This window comes from Python bivittatus, unplaced genomic scaffold (assembly GCF_059951505.1).
Source record: "Python bivittatus isolate LINGU-HERP-01145 unplaced genomic scaffold, Pbiv_v1 ctg000190_np1212, whole genome shotgun sequence".
Taxonomy (NCBI): Eukaryota; Metazoa; Chordata; class Lepidosauria; order Squamata; family Pythonidae; genus Python; species Python bivittatus.
Genome location: NW_028277042.1, coordinates 14,724,382 through 14,739,188, shown reverse-complemented (window position 1 = coordinate 14,739,188; position 14,807 = coordinate 14,724,382). Strand labels below are relative to the sequence as shown.

Here is a 14,807-nt window from a genome sequence, read left to right as displayed (position 1 = left end):
CTGTGGTTTGCCATTGCTTATTTCAGTGATATTTTTCAACTTCTCAATCAAATCTACAGCTCAGGAATTCTGTGTGGCTTCCCATTAAAGTGCTAAACGGATCCAACCTTCCTTAACTGTTTTGAGATCAACTAAAGTTGGCTAGGTGCTGCCAGCTAGCTGGGTTCTTTATGTGAGGAATGGGGTGCTTGCACTTCACTCCCCCACTCCCCTCAACATGTAGGGATACTTGCTTACTGATGTCTGTTATTGGTGTTGGCTCAGTCCTTCCTGCTTTGAGAACAGCAAAGACGAAATGCAGTCACTGCGGGAGAACCAGGAGGTCTCCATTCAGTCCAAAGTGTAGGCTTTATTTTTCTCCTCCATGAGTTCAACATAACTACTGACATTCCTTTGACACATTTATTGGTAACAGTCTGCTAGTTGGAACATGAACTATCAATATGTTGACTAATCCTTTGAAATACTGTGGAGAGGGAGAAAGGGGGAGGGGGAGAAGCTGCTGGTGAATGAAATCTTACATTTTTGTGCAAGGTCAAGAGGAACAGTGGTGATAATCTTAGTTATGTCTTCAATACATTCCATGAACTTTGCAACATCTGCCCATGCTTTAGCAGTATAAGCTGGAATCCTACAGCTGGGGAGGCCTGGATGTAGGCACAGCTGCATTAAGAAGTCACAGACAGGTGCCTCTTCATGCTCAGAAACACTCAATTTAATCTAAAACATTGCCAGGTGCTGCTACAACTACTTCCAGGCAAGTAAACCTTATGGAACTCAATGAAATGTATTTCCAAGCACTATCCAAGAATTAGGGCCTGCAGGTGAAACAACCGCAGCAAACACCCACACCCTTCCTTTAGTTCAGGTGTACAAAGTAAGAATTCCTTCAGGTGATTCTTTGCTGGCATGCCTGACAACTTTAAAGTCTCTTGGTTTGCTCTTCTCCCTTCTTGCAGTTGCAGTTGTACATCTTTCCTCTTCAAAGGAACTAGTGGAGAATCTAGAGTTGGCCCTCCACTTTCTACTCTGACTTTTAGGCCATGATCTTCCCCCAATTCCCATTGACAAATAGTTGTTTTTTTTCCCCCCTAAAGATTTTTTCTCTCCTCTGCTCCATGTGAAATAAGCAGTAGTATCTTACCTTGGCATTGTAAACTATCTCTCAAAAGTAGAGATGGGAAGGTCTGAAAAGAAACCAGGAAAATTGGAAATAAAATGTTTCTCATTATTTTCAAGATCCCCCCCCCATTTTTCCAATTATTTTCCTGAATGTTTCACTTTTTCTCCAGAGTTTTGGATGTTTTCCTCTACGTTTATCCATTCCCAGTGACACTCAGAGTGATCCTGCAGAAGTAGCTTAGTGCTGAAACAATATTAGAAGGGGACGCAAGTCAATTTCAATCTGATTTGATTCTTAGTTTGATTTGGATTGTCAGTTCAATCTGATTTGACAGTTCCAGCTGATTTGGATGAATGAATCCAAATTGATTCAGACTGAATCACAACTACATTAAGATCCTTGTAGACTCTAGAAACATGCTTAGGCTTATGAAGGTATTCCCTGGATCTATATTCTTCAATAAGTCACATGGATTTTCCTTTTGTCCAAAAGCACATGGTAATATTTTCAGTTTACATGATACAAGTTCAGCCAATACTGATCTAAGACAGTTATTTCTTACTGCTGCAATAGGTACATGCATAATACAGTTGTAATGCTTAACCAACTCAATCAATTAGATCAAAGAGAAACTGTTACCGATCCCACATTTTGGGGACCCCCAGGGGGCTGGAACAAGGTGCTCTTTTTCCATGGCAGTACCAATGTCGTAGGATGACCTCCTGGTGGGGATCAGGCTAGCCCTCTCTTTGTTAACATTTTGGCAGCTTTGTTAACATTTTGGCAGTTGTTTTGGACAGCCTTCTGATTTTATCATGCCATTTTCATTTTCCAGTTTTTTAGAGTTTTCTTTTGGAAGGTGTTTCACTGTTTTTATAGTTGCTATAATGTGGATCTTTTATTTGGTTTTTATACTCTATGTAAGCTGCTGAGAATCTCTGGACTAGGCAGGGTGGAAAAGTAGAAAATAAATGCATAAATAAAAAATACAAATTTTAGATAATATGAACTTTGGTTTTACGGTTACTTTTCATATTTCATTTTTATCTTTAAATGTTTTAACTTAAAATACAAGCATTTCTATTGTGCATAAGGGATAATACAGATATGGACTCAATCAAATGGAAATTTTGAAATTGTCCAAATACACCTGATTTGGATACAATTTGGAAAGTCAGGTTAATTGAATGACATTCTAGTTGAATCTCTAAATTGCATCTTTATGTAGTTTTAAATATTAGACAGCTGGAACATCTCAACAGAGAGTTGAAATAACACCTTTTGTAAATCCCTCATTTGCTCAATGATGTTTTACCTTTCAGGATAAAGGTGAAGAACACTTGCTCATTGATTAACACCTTTGGGTCAATTACATTGGCCATTCTTGGGAGTCTTTGACTCTGTCTTGGACTCTTGAAGTTTGGTATGAAAGATTCAAAATATGACTGTACCTCCAGGAAACAAAGCAAACATTTTAAGCACCTCTCACTACAAGTATTTCAGAAATCATGGATGCATAGATTTCCAAAGCAGTTGGAGATAAATGCTGCAGCAATTATAACTTCTAGAGGTAATTGCAATTTCTCCCTAAAAGAAAATTATCAAGGCGCTACTCAAGTGAAATCAATCTAGATTCAGATAAACACACAATACATCTGCTTGGTTTCATACTCCAATACACAAGCAGGCCTAATATGAGTTGTTAGGAGCCAACAGTGAGAAAAGACTATCACTCTCATATCCTGCTAATGAGCATCTCAGCTGTATAGGTCCATATTATGTTAGATAGTCCTTTTTCCTAACCCAGTAAGGCTCTTATGTTCTCACAAAGACTTACCCGACTCCATCAAATCTTTCCTCCAAAGCCACTAAGAACTAATCTTCTAACATGGCTATCCTAATGAAAAGATGAAGATGTTGCAGCTGGGAAGTTGTCTTGGGAAAAGATAGAACTGATATTGTTCTGTTTCAGGTTTCAAACTCACACACACAGTTGCTAGGTGAGAATAGCAATTTACTCAAGGCTGAGCAGATAATGGCACACAACAGAAGGAATGTAAATCAACAGTCTCTTGGAAAGAAAGCTTCCCTGGGTGGTTTTGCTTTCAACATCAGCACACAGAAAGGTAGTCAAAATCCAGTCCGAAGTTCAGAGATCCTAGTCAGATTTGGCAGCCAGTCCAAGGTCATAGTTTCACAAGCAGAAGTCACAAGAATGACACACCAGAGCAGGAAATCAGACAGTTGTTTCCAATGGAGAAAGATGGGTCACGGCTGCCTCTTAAATCAGGCTGCAGCCAACTATCTTCAATTAAGATAGTTTCTCCCTTGCTTGGCAAGGAGCCTCATTGAGAGTCTTTGTTCTGTTCTCCACTCTACTTGCTGAGTCTGAGGGCTTGGGGGGTGTGCCTCATCATCTGACTGCTCCAGCTGTTCTGCTGGTGCCTGTGTTTGATCAGCCTCAGGTGATTCCTGGCTTGGTGTCTCCTGGGGCTGACACTCCACAGGTTCAGCTGGAGCAGCTTTTTCAGAGTCAGAGTCTGAGTCCTGGGCCATGACAGATACAAACCTAATCTAGGTGGCTTGGACATCTGACTCTGTAAGATTGATGAAGCAACAGCTCCCTGAGACCTCATCTGCAAAGCCTGCTAAATGATGGAAAAGGACCAAGATAAAATAAGGCAGCTGTTGCATCTTTTGAGTGTTGCAGGGTAGGTAAACAAATTCTCTCCAGTCCTTTTGGTGTGCAATTTCCACAGTCTTTACCTTTGGACATTTTGGCTGAGAACTTTGGGAATGGTCATCTCAATTTCTCTGGAAGGTACTGAATTGAAGAAAAGTCTCCTAACATATCACAGTAATTAGAAATTTTAAGAAAAAATGCAGTTGAAAATCCTTTCTGAATTGTGACCTTGGTCACAGTCCCAGTCTGGATCAGACCTATCTGCCTGGTAGAAAACTCTCCATACTCTCCAACATGACTTTCCCCCAATGTAGATTACATTTGGCCCCTACTCTGCATGGTGACCCCAGATGGGGCAAAGCAAACAAACCCTGTGCTTCACTGAGTTTGGCTTTTCTTCTTTCCTGAACAGCACATCTGCAATAATTTACCCTTTATGTTAATCAGTCTATTGATTAATCAATTGCAGCTGTAATGGGTAATAAATAAGCTTAAACAAACACAACCCCTTTCATTTCAGCCTTCCCTCAAAAGAATGAAATCACATTAGGAAACTGCCGCCAGCATAAGTGAACAAGCCTTTGGAACCTCTGTGAATTATTTGTGGCACAGAGATGCCACTCTGGTATTGCAACAGGCCTATGGGCAGGCTCATTTTTCAATAGTTGAGCAACTAAGCCTTCCTTGACAGTGAACTGATGCCAAGTGTGACGGCCAGCTACTCAACAGAGGGAGGATGCAAGGGGCCAGTGAACAAGGTGAGGGCACCAAGGGAGGCTTCTGGAGAACCCAAAACAGCAGGTTAGTTGTTGGATGCTGGCTGACATTGACACAAGAGGACATGCTCTTATGTGCTGTGCTGATGACAGTGATAAATGACAGCAAATTCTGGAGCTGAAAAAGTCAAGTGAAGATAAAGGATAATAAATGGGGAAATAACATATGTGAGATCAGGGCTAGGAAAGCGAGTGCAAACAGGGATGATTGGTTTATCTGGGGGAAAAAAGAAGAAATCCATCACTATGTGGGGACAGCAATGTTTCTCTACAGTAGATGTTGGCTGCTGAGAGTCTGTGTCTTGATAGGAACAAGAAACTGGGCCATTTTAGCCGGGCGGATGTCTGAATTTGCAAAGAAGGTGATAGAGTGATGCAACAGCAATAGTAATTAAAGGAAAGTGGAGAGCAAATTTCCAGCAAGGGCCATCACAAACGAAGTGCTTTGCATGGGAGTGAACTTAGCAGCTCTGCTTTTTTTCCAGAGAAGTAGACAATTACAGTAGGGAGAGTTCTCCAGGAAGATATCTCTGACACGTGTATCAGGTGGCTTTTCACAAACACTTGCAACTTTGACAGACAGCACCCTGGCTATATGCTGACAAAACATGGTGGGTGGAGTATTACAGCATCACATCAGCCTGAGCTGAAGAGGACGACATGGACAAGAATTGTGGGCTGGGAGAAAAAGGAAGTAGGGTTCTGCTGCAAGGCCCTGCAGTCCAAATGTGGATAATGTAAGAAGGAAACAGAAAGAAGGAAAGAGGCACCAAGTATCCTTAAAGGTAGTCAAGAGGAATCAAAATAGGTGGGACAAAGATAAATGAATATAAATTCTGATCAGTGTGATTTGTCCACCAAATGTTGATCTATTTGGGGAGGAGAATATCCTTAGTGTACTTCAAAAATGCGGCTCTGCTTTCAGTTTTGTTTTGTTTTTTCCAGAGAAGGCCACCATGCCTTCTCCTTTCACTATTCAGTGCATTACAAAAACATAGCTCAGTAGGATCACCTGTGGTTAGTGACTGGATGAGAGACCACCAGGGAACACCTGGGCAGTAGGCAAGATTGGAAGTTGAAAAAAACTTCCAGGAAGGAAGGAATTGCAAACCATTTCAACAATACTGTTAAGAAAACTACATGAAAGTATCCATGCGACCGTCAGGAGTCAAGGAGGACATCAACACTTTTACCTTCACTGAGAATGTTTGTTAGCATTTTGACAAGACAGGGTCTTCTTGGCAATGGCACCTTAGCTGAAGCTATATCTCCTCATGGAAGCTAGGATAGTATATTTTTTTCCTCTCTTTGGGACATATTTAATTCCACAGGTATTTTTAACTTGGTTTATTCCCCTTTCCACCAGCACTCACTTCACAAAACTGCCATTTCTGTTGGTTTGTATGTTGTTTATTAATCAATTGTGTAGTTTTAATATTTTCAGTATTGATGGTGGTTGCTATATTCTTCCTGAATGTGAAAAAATGTTTAAAGGCTGGAATGTAAATTAAAATGTATTTCATTTGCATTCAAAATATACAATCCATTGGTTTATCACCAATTCTTAATTGTCCTGGGAAAAAGGAGGGGACAATCACCCTTTTATATGATCACAATAAATATTTACTCTATGTATATTTAAAAGGGGAAAGATAGGAATAGTTGAACTGCGTGAGGAACTAGATGGGAGAAATTACAACTGTCTTTGCTGGGGATAATTTCTGTGATTAAAAATTAATGTTTTGCCTAGAATGATGTTTTTGTTTCAGACAATACCAGTTTTGACAATTGATACACCATTTAAACAGTGACAGGAGGATATATCTAAGTTTGTATGGCAAGGGAAAAAACCACGAGTTAAATATAAGGTGTTACAAGATGCAAAGGAAAGAGGAGGATTGGGTTTACCTGATTTGAAATTGTATTTTGCAGTCTGCTGTTTGGTTTGGATGAAAGAGTGGGTGTTGCTGAGAAATAGAAGGCTCTTAGAGTTAGAAGAACACAACCTGAGATTTGGGTGGCATGGATATTTATGGTATGACAAAGTCAAGGTTAATGTGGATTTAAAAAATCATTATGTTAGACATGCCATATTGAGAATATGGAATAGATATAAACCCAGGTTGGGCCTGAAAACATTTTTATGGATCTCAGCACAAGAAGCATTTTATAGACGAGAAATAATAGGTAAATATAAATGGCTAACTTATTGCAAGGTACTGGAATGTTGTCAAGGGGAATGTAAAATAAAATCAAGAGAAGGACGGGTGGCAGAAGGATACAGTTGTCAATGATTTAAAGTAGGCAAAAGAATTTATGGCTTTGAACATTGCAAGACTTGTTGAAAATAGAATTGTGTACAATTGATGAACATGTAATGGCTAAAATGTATAAACATTAATTGAAACTTGTAACAGAAGAAGTGAAAGAATGTATGATAAAGTGGGCTAAAATTTTGGTTATAATATGCAGATGGATCAATGGGAAAATATGTGGCTGAAAGGATTGAAATTTACATCTTACAATCTTATACAAATTCTTTATAAAATGATGCACCATTGGTATATGTCACCAGAGAAATTGTCTAGACTATATAAAGTCACTTCAATTTTATGTTGGAAATGTGAACAACAAGAAGGGACATTTTATCATGTTTAGTGGACATGTAAAAAAGCTAGAAAATTCTGGATTCAAACGCATACACTGATTCAGAGGATTTTAAAGATTAATATACAATTGAGACCAGAGGTTTTTCTTTTGGGATTGATGGACAAACAATTGGGGAAAAAGTCATGGAACTTTGTTTTTATATATGATAACTGCAGCAAGATTATTCTATGCACAAAGATGGAAAGATTTGGCATTACCCCAGTGGAGGAGGAATGGTTGGTGAAGATAATGGAACTTACTGAGATGGACAAATTGACTTCTTTGATCAGAGAAAAGACAATATCTATGTTTATTGCTGACTGGGAACCCCTTACAGACCTTTTGCATGAAACAGAAAAAAAATGAACTTATGATTTATGATTTTGATGATAAGACAGGATAGATTATAAAAAGAAGAGAGTTATGTTGTAACCATAGCGTAAGAGGTAAATTTATCATTGTATTTATAACTGCTGTAAAGAAGACTGGAAGCTACTTCTCTATCTTTTTTTCCTTCTCTTCTATTTTTCCTTTACTTTTTTTTTTTTCCTTTCTTGCCCCTTTAGCTTTCTTTTTGATTTCCTTCTTTTTCTTTTCTTTTTCTTACTTTATATTCGTTTGGATTCATTTTTATCTTCCTTTTAAAAAAAACCCTTTAATAAAATTATATTAAAAAGGAACTAGAGACTTAGTTGGTATTAAATGTACAGAGAAAATGTTAATAAGTTGTGGAGAAGGGAGAAAGTTGAGCAAAGAGATTGTCAGTAAAAAGTTATAGGACAATTAAATTTTCCATCAGAGTTCTTATCAGCTTTTGGTGTTGTTTTGTTGAACACATACTATCTTCTTGGCCAAACCTGCTGCAGCTTTTTATCTTTCCCTGCTAGCTTCCCCAATATAACCAGTATTTCAAAGTGATTCCTTCTCTTTTGATTCTCAGTGCAAATATACACTAGCTTCTAAACCACTGACTGCAGGGGTTGGCGAAATGAAGGAAAAAGAAAATCCATATTTTGCTCTGATCCTGAATAGAAATGAAGACATATTTTAAACCGTTGTGCAGCTCTCATGGAACACTTCTTTGCCTGGGGAGCAAAAGCAGGTCCATTGTTTGATGGGTCTCTGTCTGAAATATAGTTTACGTTTGGATTCCATTAGGGCACAAACTGGCTTTGCAGAATGATGACTCGGAATCACGCCTGCACGTGAACAAGATAGCAATGAAGTCCTATAGGACAAACGGGCCATGTGTGCCGCAATGAAAGGTCTTCAACCAAGTCGTCTTCCCAATTTTTCCAGCTAAGCGAACCAGCACATCTTGGCCTATCAGGCAGTTTTCATACTTGATCTCTCCATTGACAAATTTTTGGAGTCAGCTAAATGAAAGTCTTTATTGTAGCAGAAAGGGTTTCTGAAGATAGTGCATAAACAAACCCAAATGAAGACACTATCCTACCTCCCCCACCCCAAATATTTTTATAACATTTGGAGAAGGAGAAGAAGGATCCAGGAAAACTTAATTCTGGCCTGAAATGTACCATCCACTAAACCTATTCCAAATAGCCAAGTTTGTACAGCAGACTTTCACCTGGACTTCAGCTGTCAGAATCCTCAGCAATAGACTGACTGGCTAGGAAAGTCCACACATGTGTAAGGCATCTGTCTACAACATAATAGCAGTTTTAGGGGGGAAAATGTCCCAAGGAGATTGATCTCTCCAGTCTCAGTACCCAGGATGAGCTCCCATGAAATTACTGCAATGTCTCTCAATCTGTACTTTCAGAGTATAGCTGCCTACTTCCCCAAAGAAGAAAAACAGAAAATTGGGGTTAGCGTTCACAAACACTAGCAGGAAGATGAAGTCCATGATAGGAGAAGACAGGAAGGAGCAAAGAATCAGAAGCAGAGTTAATAGCAACAGCACTTGGTACTTTAGCAGGTTAGTTGGAAAGTTAATGAAGAAGATAGAGAATAGAGAACAAGAGCAAAATTTGTTCTGGTATTGAGTTATGGTGATAAAACAAAGGCATTAATTATTCAACCCTCTGACCATACATAACATTAAAAATTAGAAGCATTGACAATGGTTTCTCTTCCCTCTTGTGCACATTACGAGCTGTAAGATCTAAGACCAATTAATAACAATAATCTTAATTTCTGATGAGGTTTGTGCAGATAGCATAATCTTGATCCCCACTTATTCCCATAAATATAGTCATTTGTAAAGGCACAACCAGTTTTTTTTTCTTTCGTAATAGCAGTTTCCAAATTCTTTGGAAGCAATTCCATTGATACAACAATTGCAGAGAGGTGCACTGATCCATAAAATTCTGGTCACAGTCATCCTTTCTTCCCCTGCTTTTGTTGCTTTTGTTACAAAAAAATGTTGCGCAGAATGTGATCCAACATCCTTGTTCCCCTTCCCATTGTGTCTCCTTGACCAAATTGTCTCAGTGGTTAAGCACAGCCTTTCATTAGCTAACCTCACTTGAAGAGACTAAATGCCATCCAAATGATACATCTTGGTCTTTAACTCATTCCGAATAAATGTGGGTGTATCTGCCTGTCAATTAAGTGCAGATCAAGAGTTGTAGTCCTGCTACTCAAAATGTAAATTTTCCATCAAATGGAATGCTAAATAACAGGTTACCCATTTGCTCAGAACAGAAAGATAATATATAAATCCAGCAGAATCAAAGGGTCAAAGCTACAGATCACTTAGGGAAAAAAATGAACTGAAACATCACAAAGAAATCAACACGATGCAAATGAATTTTCTTCTGCTGATTAAGTCAGTTATGTAACCTCGGAGAAGCAAGGTCACCAGTAATAAATGACCTGCGAGTGGAATCAGAAATGCTCTATGAAGTGATTACAAAATCCAGATATCCCTGGGCATAAAGCTTTTAAAAACGCAGAAAAATATTGGGCAATTAAAGCACGTTATTCATCTACCTCCCAGGGTTGTTAGGAGGAAAAAAATGGGTCATGGAAGAACCTAGGACTGAGGGGGGTCTTAGAGTTTTTTGGCTTTTATCACCTATCCACAACTTTGGAGCACCAGGGATATTAATCAATTTAGCAAAGACAGAGCACGGCTTATTTAACTCTGATTCTTTTATTGCCCTTACTTTCTTATTTGTTACCCCAGACTGATAATGATGTGATGTCATCTAGGTGTAAGGGGAAAAAAATATGATTTAGGCTAAAAGCAGGCTGTAGCAAACGCCATCATGCAAGTCAACTGGTGCTTGGCGAAGGAGCAGAGGCCCTGATATTGTTTTTCCTATGTTTCCTTTTTTTATATATTGAAATTAGGCCAAAATTTAGGCCCCAGGCTAGAAAGCAGGAGACTGCAAGTTCTAGTCCCCCGCCTTAGGCATAAAAGCCGGCTGCGTGACTTTGGGCCAGTCCCTCTCTCTCAGCCCAACCCAGGGTTGTTGTAGGGAAAATAGGAGGAAGGAGGATTAAGTGTATTCACCGTCTTGAATTATTTATAAAAATAATAAAGGCTGGATTAAAAAAAATCTAAAAAAAAATTGGGGAAGGGCTCTCGTGCAAGTCCCTGAGCAATTGCCCAATTAGCCCCTTCCTAAAGCTCCCTTTTTGTGATGGAATGGAATTATGAAGGCCAAGCTCAGGGGGATAAACATTTTCTTAGCTCGCCAGAACCACGTAGGAGGAACAAGAGGATGAGACTGGCACCTCCCTGAGAAATTCACACTGTTGTGGCTGGAGGACTTTGGGAAATGGGGTTTTGGTCTGGGAAGATTCTTGCTAGAGGTTGTAGCTAATAAACATAGCTGGACTGAATTGGCATGGTCTCTTGGAGTTCCTTGGGCTAGGCCTGACACTTTTTGAGGAAAAGGCAAGGTAAAGTCATCCCCATCCCCATCTTCCTCCCCTTCCTCCCCCTCCCCTTCCTCCAGTACTGGAAAAATCCCTACTTAAAAATATGAAAAACTCATTCAACTCAAGAACAAACAGCTTGAGCCAATGATCTTTGACTGAGAGCCAACATGGTACAGTAGTTCAAGTGCCAGGAGATCCAGTTCTAGACCCCAGCTGGGTGACCTCGGGGCTGTCCCTTCCTCTTAGCCAAATCAGCATCAGCCTCTGCATCAAGCCAGCCGAGGAACAACACCCCTCATTCATCATGCCTTGATCGTTTGTTAGGTGACCGAAGTGTACACAGTGCAAAACAAGCGGACTCCGTATCTATGCAGGACCAACACTATGAAGAACAAGAACTCGCCCTCTTGCTTGCAGTCCCAAGAGCTCTTTCTGACCGTGTCACCAAAACCTGGTAGCACACTCCAAGCTGAAGGTGGGAAACAAGTCAAATGTGAGCTGTAAGAATAGGCTTCACGTGGTTAGAAACCCAGAAAACACCAATCCACCTTATTGTGAAGTTCAGCTCCTCTTCTGCAATCAGTTCCTGATTCCATTCTGAATAAGAGGTGGTTCAAAGGTTCAGGGTTGCTCCTCAGACTTACAAAAGAAGCAAACTATATGCAGTTAAGATGCTTTTAACGTGCTTCATGAGAAAATGTGTATGCAAATGACGATGACTCTTTAGATTATTCTGATCAGTGGAATTATTGCATCCATGATCAGAAACTGCTAGGATAGGATGTTTAAGACTGGATACTTATTGCTGTGTACATAGACAGACAGACACACAGACAATCCATGCTGTCTGTTCCTCTAAGTACAGAGAAGCTCAAAATGTCCAGAGGCAGTAAGAGAAAAGGAAAAAAAAATCAATACTTATTTTATTATGGGAATAAAGACACAGTTTCAGGTTTTAGCTCCCATAAATTTGGCGAGTGGATTTCCTTCTTTCCTTCTTTCCTTCTTTCCTTCTTTCCTTCTTTCCTTCTTTCCTTCTTTCCTTCTTTCCTTCTTTCCTTCTTTCCTTCTTTCCTTCCTTCCTTCCTTCCTTCCTTCCTTCCTTCCCTCCCTCTTTCTTTCTTTCTTTCTTTCTTTCTTTCTTTCTTTCTTTCTTTCTTTCTTTCTTTCTTTCTTTTTTGATACAGTCCCTTGTTTAACCATTTGTTCTGATCTGGAAATCTCTGGTGATTTTTGCTTCCTCTAGAGCAAACAAGACAGATTTTGAGTAGACAAAGGCTAGTTTAACGACTTTGGGAGGGGATGCTGAATGCTACAAAACACACAGGGTCACATCCCATTTGTAAGTAGGGTTGGCTCTAAAGGAAAAGATTTTTTGAAAATGTCATTTGTTTTAGTTACACTATGCTCTGTTCTTGTTCTCCAAAGGCAGATGACTGTTCCAACAAGGTTCAGCGAGGTTCCAAGGCTGCAGAAAAGGGATTGTAAGTTGTCTACCCTTATTCCAAGGCAAGGGAAGAGAAGAGGCAGTGATGTTGAGGCATCACATGAAGATAAGGCTGAGTTTTTCCAGGTTTCTCTCTATCTTTTGAAGTTGGGGGCTGCTGTTTTAAATGCACTGAGCTGAGCCTTTTCCCGGCTTTCCCAATGGACTGCAGGCAAGAAATTGTGCCATAGATTTGTGGTGAAATGCTGCCAGATTTGGTGGTAAATCCTAGAGGCCTTAGATGATGGCAAAACAGGGGTTTGGAAGCTGCCTGCATCCCACAGTTCACACCTTGCCCACTCCTAATATAAGACCTGATTCACATGGAAATGTGCATGACTTGACTGTTTATTCCTTAATTATTCAGCATTTCATGAGCCATAACTAAATGCCTGAATTGCTGACTCAGTGGGAAATTGTAATGTTTGAGCTATTTCCCCAAGCATTCTTTTTAAAAATCTTTTGAATCATTGGCATAATACTACATAAATGGAGCAAAGCAAATTCTGAAAGATGGATGAAGTTTGTAAAGGATGGGTGGATCGAGATGGGGTGTCTGTCCTCTGCCTGCTCCAGTAAAATGTAAAAAACATAGTATTTAGTGCAAGAGTTACAAGTGCAACATAAACCAAAGCAAATCAGTGTCTTCTCCAATAGGATGTCCTTGACAACAATGCAAAAAACAGTTTCCAACCAATTTGCCTCCAGACGTGTTGAATTTGAATCTTCAATCTTTTCCTAACTCTGTTGCACTAAAGATACATGGATATAAACGTTGGTATCTCATTGTTAAGAATTCATGGAAAACCCTGGAAAGACAAGATAATGTATTGTAGTATCAGTACTAGGTGCCAATAAATGGTGTCTTAAGGGGTGAGTACATGGAACTGACTGATATAATTTAGAAACTTTTTCTAAATTTCTTTCAGACTTGCAAGATTCTGTCAATGTAGCTTTACAATTAAATAGAATTAGCTCATCTGATCATGTTTCCTGCCTGGTTTGCCCTGCAAGGCCAACATAAATCTTGCAAGTCTGAAAGTACAATTCTCCCCCCATCTCCTTAACAGCCCAAGAAACTAGGGAGGGTCCCTTCTAAGCCTCTTGCCCTTCCCACTATCCTGCTTCAGGCTATGCTGTCTCTTATCTGACCATTCCCTAGGCAGCGTCTCTCAGCCCAGTCTCCCAAGGATTTTCCCACATGCCATTACATAAGCAGACTCATAATGAGTTCCACAGTGAACAGAAAATGAATTTGTAAGGGAATAGGAATCCTGCCAAGGGAAAAAAAAAATTCTGGTGACAGCTTCAATGCTAGCCCTTTTTGAAGTTAATTCTTACCTACAGACTTGCTACCTGACTGGTAGGAAGGAAAGGGGATGATGACAGCCTCTGATTTCAATGATCTTCATTTCAAAATTGATTCTGACAGCCATAAAGTCTACACACATCCTGGGGAAAATGAGGTATAGGCAGCAGGGAGGAGAAAGCTCAGAGATGCATTAAACCAGGGTTTCTCAACCTTCTCAACCAAATCAATGCTGGCTGGGGAATTCTGGAATTTAAAGTCCACACATCTTAAAGTTGCTGAGATTGAGAAATCTGCATTAAACCAATGAGCAAGTTACAGGAGACATCTTTTCCTTTTTCCTTTTTCCTTTTCCTTTTTCCTTTGTTGAAGAGAGACAATAAGAAAGACCCTGAAGATAGTTTAAAATGATACATCCCACGTGGCTGCTGGCAGAGAAACAGCTTGGTTACTGTGTTGTAATTGCATCACTGAAACCCAAGTCTTTCACTCTCATTCAGAGAAAACGGTACACAATTTTATAGCTTAGAAGCCACAATTTTAAAGAAGTAGGTAACAGAGGGGGGAAAAATATGTGTCCTTTTACATCTTAAATGCATCCTGATCATAATTTTTATATAATATGAACTCCTGCCTTGATGAGTAGCCTTCACATGCATTCCAGATCTTGTGGATTACAAAGGGACATCTTCTGGATGGAGAAAGCTGGTGTAGCAGGACACCCAGGGAGGAAAAGCTAATATAATAACAAAAAAAGCATTCCCCAAGCTATGGTCCTGATGTTGCGAGAATGGTATTAGCTAAGTACATGAGGCCATGAATATCAGGTTTGCGGAAGTGCCAACATCTTTAGAACATCCTCTAGTCCAAACTTGCAAGCCATTATAAGTTTGAGCAACTGTATTTTGTTAACCTATTTAAGGTTTAGC

The 14,807-nt window shown here is 39.6% G+C and overlaps 1 long non-coding RNA gene across 2 annotated transcripts in view; it reads left to right on the top strand.

Annotated features, from left to right (window-relative positions):
• Window positions 1-4,361: 4,361 nt before the first annotated feature.
• LOC148216491 (uncharacterized) overlaps window positions 4,362-14,807 on the top strand; it is a 36,644-nt gene continuing 26,198 nt past the window's right edge. The window contains exons 1-2 of one of the 2 annotated variants that reach the window (XR_015795328.1): window positions 4,362-4,607; window positions 12,512-12,567. This is a non-coding gene — a long non-coding RNA (uncharacterized LOC148216491). Of the gene's footprint in view, window positions 4,608-12,511; window positions 12,657-14,807 lie in introns of both variants that reach the window. The other variant, XR_015795329.1, reaches the window with a different exon arrangement.